This window comes from Malus domestica, chromosome 14 (assembly GCF_042453785.1).
Source record: "Malus domestica chromosome 14, GDT2T_hap1".
In the NCBI taxonomy this organism is placed as follows: Eukaryota; Viridiplantae; Streptophyta; class Magnoliopsida; order Rosales; family Rosaceae; genus Malus; species Malus domestica.
This window is the reverse complement of record NC_091674.1, coordinates 6901426-6912363: the sequence shown is the minus strand read 5'-3', so window position 1 is coordinate 6912363 and position 10938 is coordinate 6901426. Positions and strand designations below refer to the sequence as shown.

The 10938-nt window shown below is 37.3% G+C and overlaps 1 long non-coding RNA gene across 1 annotated transcript; it reads right to left on the bottom strand.

The window, feature by feature from the left end:
- Nucleotides 1-4944: 4944 nt before the first annotated feature.
- Nucleotides 4945-8002, bottom strand: LOC139191074 (uncharacterized). The gene is made up of 2 exons (XR_011575209.1): nt 7266-8002; nt 4945-5099 (listed from the first exon to the last, which is right to left on the bottom strand). It is a non-coding gene; the product is annotated as an uncharacterized lncRNA (long non-coding RNA).
- Nucleotides 8003-10938: the final 2936 nt, after the last annotated feature.

The window sequence follows — 10938 nt, the reverse complement described above, 5'->3', positions numbered from 1 at the left end:
TTTTGCTTCTTGAAGAAGGTCTAATACATATTTCCGTTGATGTAGAAACAGTCATTTTGAAGATGTTGCCATTTCGATCCCCAAAAAATACTTTAACCTCCCCAAATCTTTGATAGCGAAAGTTTGATGTAGTGAGAGTTTTAGTGCCTCAATCTCCACGATACTATCTCTAGTGATGATAAGATCATCAACGTAGATAAGGACCACCAACTTCCCACTGGTGCCAGTTCTCATAAATAACGAAGAATCAACATTACTTCTCACGAATCCAGCCTTTTCTAGAACAGAACTGAGTTTAGCATACCAAGCTCTTGGTGATTGTTTCAATCTGTATATTGCCTTATGCAATTTGCAAACCATGTTGCCTTTCATACCATCATAGCCTGGAGGAGGTTGCATATACATTTCTTCCTGCAACTCTCCGTGAAGGAAATCATTCTTCACGTCCATTTGGTAAAGTGACCACCCACAATTGATTGCAACTGAAAGTAAAACCCTGACTGAGTTCATCTTGGCCACCGGTGCAAATGTTTCTTTATAATCTATTCCAAAGGTTTGGGTGAAACCTTGAGCAACAAGTCTAGCCTTGTGTCTCTCGATAGATCCATCAGCTTTGAATTTTGTCTTGTAGATCCAATGACTTCCAACAACCTTTTTTCCTGGTGGTAGTTGAACTAGACTTTAGGTGTGATTCTCTTCCAGTGCACGAAGCTCTTCTGCCATGACTTGTTTCCATTAAGGGAGAAGAGAAGCTTCTTGAAAGCTTCTTGGTTCACAGTGCTTATCAATTTCACTAAGAAATGCAGCATGAGATGTTGAGAACTTACTAAAGCTGATACATTCAGTGATAGGATGTTGTGAGGCATATGTAACATAGTCTTGCAACTTAGCTGGAGGTTTTCTGATTCGAGGAGGGTTTCTCTTAATCACCTGAGACTCTGTAGTGGACTGAGAATGATCAGAGTAGGGCTCTTCTTCACTCTCACTGGCAATAATTTGGTCAGTTTGTACCTCTTCACAATCTGGACTCACAGTGACTGATCTTTCTTCCAACATCGGATGATTAAAGTTTTGAGGGAGTGGGAAAATGTCAACTAAATCCTCCCCCTGACTTGTAAAATAGGGACAGTCTTCTTTGAACTTCACATCTCTTGAAATTGTGCACTTCTTAGTGATTGGATTGAAGCACTTAAATCCCTTTTGGGTGGCCGAGTATCCCATAAAAACACACTTGGTTGCCCTAGCATCTAGTTTGTCACGGTTCAAGGTTTGGATGTGAAAAAAACAAGCACAACCAAACACCTTGAGGTGTGTCAAATCTATTTTCCTCCCTTTAAGAACTTCATAGGGAGATTTAAACCCTAGCACATGACTTGGAAGTCGATTGATGAGATAAGTGGCAGTAAGGATGGCAAACGACCAAAATTGCTTTGGAACATGCATGTGAATCATGAGAGCACGAGTCTTCTCCAAGAGATCTCTATTTTTCCTCTCGGCTACTCCATTTTGTTGAGGAGTCCCTACACAGTTGGTTTGATGTATGATACCCTGAGAACTTATGTATTGAAGCATGTTGTTGGATAGAAATTCAGTGCCATTATCTGACCTTAAAACCTTAATGTTTGATTGAAATTGTGTTTTAACATGCATGTGAAAATCTTTGAAAATGGTTGGGAGTTCACTCTTTGATTTCATAAGATTCACTCTTTGATTTCATAAGATATAGAAAACTTGTTCGAAAGAAATCATCAACAAATAGAACAAAGTACTTAAACCCTTCCATTGATTCAGTTGTAGGTCCCCATACATCGGTGTGTACCATTTCAAAAGGTTTACTTGTCCTAGACATTGAATTACCAAAAGGTAGCCTAGTAAACTTAGAAAATTGACAAGTATCACAAGTAGGATAAGGGTTACAAAATTTTGGAAACAGTTTAGACAAGACAACTTCAGAGGGGTGGGCTAATCTCCTATGCCAAAGTTGGTTTTCATCTATGGACTTTGATTGAGCTTGAAAAGCCTGAGTGAAACAGGCATTCTTGCACAGGTAGTAAAGTCCATTTATGAAGACCCCTTCACCAATCATCTTCATGGTGAGAACATTCTGAAATATCACATTATTTGGTGAGAAAATAGCATGGCAGTTTAGAGTGTTGTTGATCTTTCCAATTGACAAAAGTTGGAAAGGAAAGGTTGGTACATAGAGGGCAGTGGAAGGTATTTTTTGAGAGAGTAAGTTTATTTCTCCTTTTCCCAAAACTAAGACATTTTTTCCATTTGCAACAGACACATGCGAGGGACTTGAATTTTTATTTAAAATGATGTAAATTTGTAACTTTGTTTGTCATATGATCTGTGGCGCTTGAATCAATTATCCAACAATCAGTCTCAGTACTAGTTAATAGGGCAGTAGTGAAGGCTTTGAGTATACCTGATGCTTCTCCCTTTGGAACTTTCTCATTTCCAGCAAGAAAGCTGGCAAACTGTCCTAACATAGCTGTGTGACTACCCTCTTCATTGCCTTGACCATGTGAGCCTCCTTCGTGTCCCATACTTTGTAGGTAAGCTGCAAATTCATTGATCAGTGACAATGGATTGGTAGTGAACTCCATGGATCCTTGTGAGATAGTAGGAGGGTGAGCATCAGCAAGTTGTGCCTTGAAATGAGGTTGAAATTGTTGTGAGGACCTTGGTATCATCTTTCCATCTTTGCTGAACTTAGGCTTAAGTTCAGGATGAAGTTCCCAACACTTGTCTTCCACATGACCAACACCATTGCAATATTTTCATTTTAGATGTGTGTTTCTTCCCTTGTATACCTTGGCTTCTAAATTCTTGTAATTTGATCAACATTCATAACCTTCTTCCTTGCTTCTTCTCGTTGGATAGTTGCACAAACATTATTAAAGGTAGGTAGGTCTTGACTCATCAAGATGTGACTCCTTAAGTCCTCGTACTTAGAGCTCAAACTCCCTAACAGCTGATAAATTTTGTCTTCCTCAGCTCGTTTTAAGATAATGATCTTTGCAGAGCCATGCATCGTATGTAGAGGAAGAACGGTCTAGAGCTTCCACGCTTCCATTTACAAACCCTAACTTCCCTTTACCTCCAAGAGCTAGTGAAACAGCTCGGGACCAAGGAAGATAATTGAACTCGTTTAAGAGAACTGAATATAAACGTTGATTAGTGTTAACCTCAACATCTGAGAAGTTTAGAGAGAGATTATGCTGGATTTCCTCATCATGGTTTATAGAACTTTCTTCAGCCATGACTTAGACTTTGAAAGACTAATTACTATAGTGCCTAGAGCTATCCTTAGAGAACATGGTAGCTCACCAATCAATCACATCCCTTGAATCAAAGAAAGAAGACTAATTACTCTAGTGCCTAGAGCTATCCCTAGAGAACATGATAACTGACTCTAGAGGCCAAAATACACTTCAACACTTCAACATTAAGTCACACGAAAACTAACGTAAGTATTTTCGAAAATTATATATTATAATTATTATGTTATAATATTTAATTTTAAAATGTGAATGTAACCTTTTACATCAAAGAATTTTATATTCAAAAGGTGCCATTCTTTTTGAAGCGGCACTAAGGTTTGCATATGAATTTTTTTTAAGCGGAAAAGAATAAAGGACTGATGGATAGCCCTTAGCCAAATGTCTCCTGTTTATAGATATAAAGTTACATTTCACCAAGCAGTATTTGAGTTCTATATAAACCCATGAATTCTGGTTGTGTAAAATAGAGAATTAGTGAGTCAAATCTTATTCTTGAGAAATAGAATTTCTCCATTTTGTTTCTCTCATTTTTTGTTGTTTAATTCTGAGTCGTGTTTTGAGAGTACGACATGTATTGGGTTCACTAGAGTTCGAAGATTGAATTGTTTCGACTTCGGATTATAGATTATTGAATCTTGGGAGATGGACGCCTACTGAACTATAAGCACAAAAGTAGAAGCGAAATTATGTCTTTAGGACAATGCATATATCCAAGCCTCAATCTCCAACTTTGTAAATATTTCTAACTATCTCTCTAGTTCTGTGTATTGATCTCATACATAATTGATGTTGTAATTTTCTTTATAATTACTATCAAAGAAATTCTTTGTTATTCTCATATTTTTTAAAGTTGCTCCAACACGTATTGGGATGCATGCGTGGGAACAAATGGCCTTTTTGTTGTTTTGTTTGTTTGAAAGAGATTATGATTGAACCCTAATCCACCAAGTGGGTTTTGATGTGTATTTAAATTAATCTAAATAATAAATTAATTTAAACTAAATTAAACTCGCAAGCGTACGAATCAATTGTAGTAATATAAGCAAATACGAGGTCGATCCACATGGATTGTTTAACACCAATATAACTTATTAACCACGCTAGACTTGATTAAACAAACAAAGGATAATTGAATTGAATAATTGAAGGATAATTGAGTAATTAATTAAGACTAAAATTAACAAGAAAAAAAAAAGACACTTAATTAAAATAAACACACGACACAAGAAAAGCTAAGGTTATGAATTCACCAATAACGATCCTAATTACTTTTCCTAGAACCAACTAGTATCCAATTACCATGTCAATGTTAAAGGTTGTTCTTTCTAAGGTATGAATAAATCCGTGGGTAGGTATCAACTCTTGTATCTCTATATGATAACTATATCATATTGGTAAGATAAGGCATACAATTAAACACATTAAAACCCATCAAGCATAGAAGAATCATGTCAACCAAGTAGGACTAACTTGATATCGGTCATCCTCACTAGTTTATCTACTCTTCTTAATCTTAACTCCAATAAACCTAATTGATTAGTTATTCTCTTAGATTTACTGTCATGTCCCAGACTTTGGGTCGGTAAAAAAAAACTCGAACCCAAATCCAAAACATGAGTTAAAAACTAAATAAATAAAAGGAAATTGAAACGGGTTGGAAAAATAAATTCCTCTTATAAAAATAACTCATGATTCTTAAACAAATCAAGAATTCTTTACAACCCAATAGTAAAAAGATGAATAAACTTTCTATTCTCACATCTAATTCGATCTCATCCTGCCTACCCCTTGAATGTCTAGTTCGTAAACCTGCATAACAATAGAGGGGTGAACTTCAACAGCTCAGTAGGGACATAATCTTACCACTGTAAATTGACAATATTAAATTAAGCATCATGGCATCATCAATAATCAAATATCAAATTATTAGTGATAACAAGGCATGACTGTAGTGCAACCTCTTCGGCTACACCCTTTAATTTATATAATAAAACATGCGGACCTGCAGGTCCCATACCATGCATTTTACCATTACAGTGGTGGTTCAAATGTTCTATTATACAAACTAACTCCCATAAGCTATCCCAAGTTCATAAACTCATCTTATCTAATTCATTGATCTCCAACCCAAATCACCCAAATAACAAGTAAACACTCAACTGAAGCAATTAGCCAGTTAACATCCAACCACATTAAGCAACCAAACAAATCAAGAATATTATACCACTCCACGAAATTTAATAAAATCAATTTCAATAAAGGTTTGTCATATTTCCCCTACCTCGATTCCAAAGCTAAAAGGAAGACCAACGTCACTATGGCAATAGCTAGGCTCCACATACTTGAGCAAGCTCCTTGATCACTTATAATCCCATGTGTATCTTCCACTCTCTTTTCATTTTTAATCTCTCTCTAAGCATATATAATATATACACACTCGCGTACATATATAATATATATCTATATATATATGTATATATGTACAACCACCTCTACGTAAGGCATGCATTGCATGCTTCTGTGGTTTCCAAAAGAAAAGAATGAAGAATGTTTCCTATTTGTAAGAGAAAGTGGGCGGTAGCAAAATTTAGGGATTAAGTAAAAATATGTCGGCAAGAACTAGTCATTGGATGGCTTGGCGGCTATCGTGAGATATTATGCATGGATAAAATTACACTAATGCATGCTAGGTTGACAAGTCGATTCGATGATGACTGTATGAAATTAATGGGCAAAGGTGAGATAACCAAGTGACTACCAAGTGTAACAAAAAACTAGGTCAAGATACATGGCCATAAAATCAAGATGATGATGAAGGTAACATTCTCATCCAAAGGAAAGAAAATGGGGAAAATGGTAGATCTATCATCTACAAAATTGTATGCAAGCGTTCTCTCTAAAACAATAGGAACTACTCCTGTTTATACTAAAAAGACGCGGCGAGCACAAAGACTCTAATTGGTTGGTTTCGGTAGCAATTGATATGCTTAGACTCATCTGATGACTACTTATTTGCACGTACAAGAGGTGTCGACCTAAAGTAACAAATGGCTTTTAAAACATAACAACTCCTGCTTAACTCATTTTCCACCTCCTGCTAAATTAAGCATAGTCAGCAAGTGACTTGTCTCAATGCATGGAAGTGTAACCACCAATTGACAACTAGCTTGTCATAGACTTCACCTCCAATATTCTAGCTAGCCACGCCCAGTTATGTAGTATCTAATATTCACCAGAGTGCTTACCTAGCATTCATACTTCACTCTAACAACTGGCACTACTAATTACAAAGTATAACTCATAAGGAAAAATTATTAAAATAAAACAACACCTAACTAAAAGTATCATATAAATGTACAATATAAATTAGGGATATAAGCAAATAAAAATACATGTATATAAAAGAAGCACTATAGAAGGTCTAACTGAATTTTACATAAAAACAACTGAAATTTCACAAAAAAAGAATCAATTCAAATAAGCTTGTGACCTAGAAGAAAGCGAATTATCATCATGGACTTATAGAAGGTCTAACTAAAAGAAAACAACTCAAGTGTTAGCAAATTATTGTGTAAGTCCTAACTTATGTTTCGAGGACTTAACATTGGAAAACAACTACTTTCATATGAAATAAAAGTTCGTAAGATGGATTGTTCACATCATTAAAGATAGGCAACCTAGTAGTGGATCCAATTATTAAAGGATTGACTAAAGAGTAAGTTGATCATTGAGGGGCATGAGGTGAAAGCCAACATAACCAATGAATCAGCCGAGCGAAAACTAGTGTTTGGAGATCTAATGGCCTAAGTTCAATAGGTAAACTGGTGGGCATGATTCAAAAAAGTTAACACACTATATACTTCATTCCTATGATGGATGAAGTGTGTTGTCTACAAAAGTTTTAAGGTGTATATTTATACTTGGTAACAATATATCTTGTAAACTAATAAGAGGAGTATTGCTGAGTATTCTTACTTAGTGGTCACCTATGTGAGAGTAGAAGTGGGTTGTTTCTATGACAATGACATTTTATGCTCACGGTTGTTTCACCATTTTGCAGGTTGCTTGCATTCACCAAGATTTGCGCTTGACCACCGCTCAAACAGGTGCACGAATTTGGTTCCATAATCAGCGTATGTTGTCTAGAACTGATTTACTGAGCAATGCAAATTCCTATCATGCATCGTAATTGGAAGTGGTTTCTCTCGTCTGAACGCTTTATTAACTAGGGAAAGGATATGGCTATCAATTATTGTTCAAAACTCTATAATAGAGCCGAAGTGAGTTGAGGCCCGAATTGCCCAGAAAAATATCCGTTCTTCTAGGTCACATGTTGCTTCGTCTTCTGATTCGAAAAAGCGGGAAGCAACCCAGCTGCTCCTCTTCACAACCATTGGTTGTTTCTCCACAATAGAAATGCCACGTTCGAAGGTCTTGGGGAAGAGGACTCCTCCAGCTTCCCTAATCTCAAGGATCCTTGCCTCATTTTTTTTTTTGGTAAGCAAACTATCAGCTTCATCTTCTCTACCCTTAAGACCAGCATTGCTTCCATCACTCGAGCTTAAGCCTGAATTTCCTTATTTGACATTTTCACAAGCTCTTCATTCTTCGTTAAGCAAAGCTACCATTCATTATTTTGTATCAATCTCCGTTTTCCTTGGAAGAACCCTCCGCCAGTTGTTCCAACACGATCTGAAGGAACAACGCGCCCTCCTCTTTGTTGAATTATAAGTCTCTAGCTGATTAAGTATTAGAAATAAGATGAGTTTTAATGTGTGTATTCATTTGAGCATATATGCCAAGTGTAAGGTTAAATGATGTAAGGCCATGAGTGCCATGTGGTGTTTGATCCATGTAATTAGGTTGATGAGTGACTAAGATTAAAAGTAGTGTTTAGTGTGGTCCTAAAGCTAAGGCCATCAGTTAAATGTAAAGCAGTGTGAGTGCTCATTTTTCTGTGTAGTACAAAATATTCCTCTGCAATATTTTTGCAGTAGAGAACAAGAAAGGAAAAACTATTTTTCGGTTCATCTTCCATCTTTGCTTTGCTTCTGTTTAGCATTCTAAAACAAACCCAGCTAAATTAGAGTAACACTAACATGGTATCAGAGCCTTGTTTCGATTAGATCTGGGCGTGTTTTCTGTGAGCTCAAACGTCACCGTCTCTGGACTTGGTGAAGTTTGCCGGAGCTTATCTGTGATCTAAGAACTACGTGTTTCTGGATTCACACAAGCTCACGATGGCTGGACCTGGGAGTGCTGAAGTGAGGACCCCGATCTTCTCCGGTGAGAACTACGAGTTCTGGAGAATCAAAATGGTTACCATTTTCAAGTCGTATGGACTGTGGAATCTGGTGGAAAAAGGGATTCCGGTTCCTGATTCGAAGAAGAAGAAAGCTAAGACTGATGAACATACAGAGGTTGATGTTGACGATGATGAGAAAATGGCTGCAATCTTCATGAAAGATGCAAAAGCTCTCGGAATCATTCAAAGCGCAGTCTCCGATCAGATTTTCCCTCGAATCGCAAACGCAGACTCAGCAAAAATGGCATGGGATCTGTTATATGGCGAATATCACGGTGGGGATCAGGTAAGATCTGTGAAACTCCAGAATCTTAGACGAGAATTTGAATACACTAGAATGCGTGATGATGAATCTTTGACTGGGTATCTTACTCGTTTAAATGATCTGATTAATCAAATGAAGACGTTTGGTGAAACTATGTCAAATGAGAGATTAGTTCAGAAGGTGTTAATCAGTCTCACTAAGATATATGATCCTATATGCTTAGTGATAGAAAACACTAAATGTTTAGAATCTGTTGAACTGCAAGAGGTATTAGCTATATTGAAGAGTCAAGAGCAGAGGTTTGATTTGCATTCCTCAGATGCAACTGAGAGAGCATTTTCTTCTCTTACTGTTAGTTCAAAAGGGCAGAATCGAAGTTATGCTCAGTCTAGTACCTTTAAACCACAGAGAAATTGGAATCAAAAGGGCAAGAAATGGGAGTCAAAACCAAAGTTTCAGCAAAAATCATACACAAGTGTTGCACAGAATAGTACTTCCTCACAGGGTATGGGTCAAGAGAGTGTAAAACCTCAATGTAAGGTGTGTTCAAAGTTTCATTATGGTGAATGTAGGTATAAGGGGAAATCTAAGTGCTATAACTGTGACAGATTTGGGCACTGGGCAAAAGAATGTACTGTTGGAAAGTCTGTTCAAAAGGCAAACTGTGCCAGTCAAATGGAAGTAACAGGGAACTTGTTTTATGCAAATTGTGCAGTTGCTGAGACTAAGGTTAATGGAGATTGGTACATAGATAGCGGCTGCAGTAATCATATGACAGGAAATGTTGATCTTCTTGTTGATGTGAATACGAATGTTGCAGGGAAGGTTCAAATGCCAACAGGAGGATTAGTTAATGTGGCAGGAATTGGATCACTGGAAATTGAGACTAACAGAGGAAGAAAATACATTCGAGAAGTCATGTACCTACCTGGCTTGAAAGAGAATCTACTTAGTGTAGGACAAATGGATGAGCACGGATACTATCTTGTGTTTGGTGGAGGTATGTGTACTGTCTTTGATGGCCCTTCTCTGGAATGTCAAATTATCAGTGTGAAGATGAGAGGAAATAGATGCTATCCTCTATCTCTAAGTTCTGAAAAGCAACTTGTGTTGAAGCTCAGTTTTGCTAACTGTGCCTGGACTTGGCACAGAAGACTTGGCCACCTAAACTTTGGTGGAATCAAAAAATTGAAGGAGAAAGATATGGTTCATGGATTACCAGATCTAGAAGAGAATGATAGAGTCTGTGAAGGTTGTCAATATGGTAAACAGCACAGAGAAAGTTTCCCTAGTGGTCAAACACAAAGAGCTGGTGCTTCACTCGAATTGATCCATGTTGATCTATGTGGACCAATGAGAAATGAATCCATTGGAGGAAACAAATACTTTATGCTGCTTGTGGATGATGCAACACGAATGATCTGGGTATACTTTCTTAAATATAAATCTGAGGCCTTCTCCTGCTTCAAGAAATTCAAAGCAATGACTGAGTTACAAACTGGTTTAAGGGTGAAATGTCTGAGGAGTGACAGAGGAGGGGAGTTCTTGTCTACTGAGTTCAATCAGTTCTGTGATACAGAAGGCATTCAAAGGCAACTTTCTCTTGCATACACTCCACAGCAAAATGGAGTGGTGGAAAGGAAAAACAGAACCGTGGTTGAAATGGCTAAGTCTATGCTACACGATAAAGGAATGCCCTATTATATGTGGGCAGAAGCTGTGCATACTGCTGTGTACATTCTGAATCGATGTCCTACCAGGTCTCTTGATAACATAACCCCCTTTGAAGCTTACAGTGGAAGGAAACCGGGTATTGCACATTTGAAGATTTTTGGCTCAGTTTGTTATGTTCATATCCCAGCTGAATTAAGGCACAAATTAGAAGCTAAGAGTCTAAAGGGAGTTTTTATTGGCTATGCAAGGTGTGAGAAAGGTTATAGGGTCTTTGATCCACTTTCTAAAAGGGTAATACTGTCAAGAGACGTTGTGTTTGATGAAGATTCAAGTTGGAATTGGCAGGAAAGCACAGAGAAACATGTGTCTATGTTCAATTATGAAGGGCAGTCTGGTGAGTCACC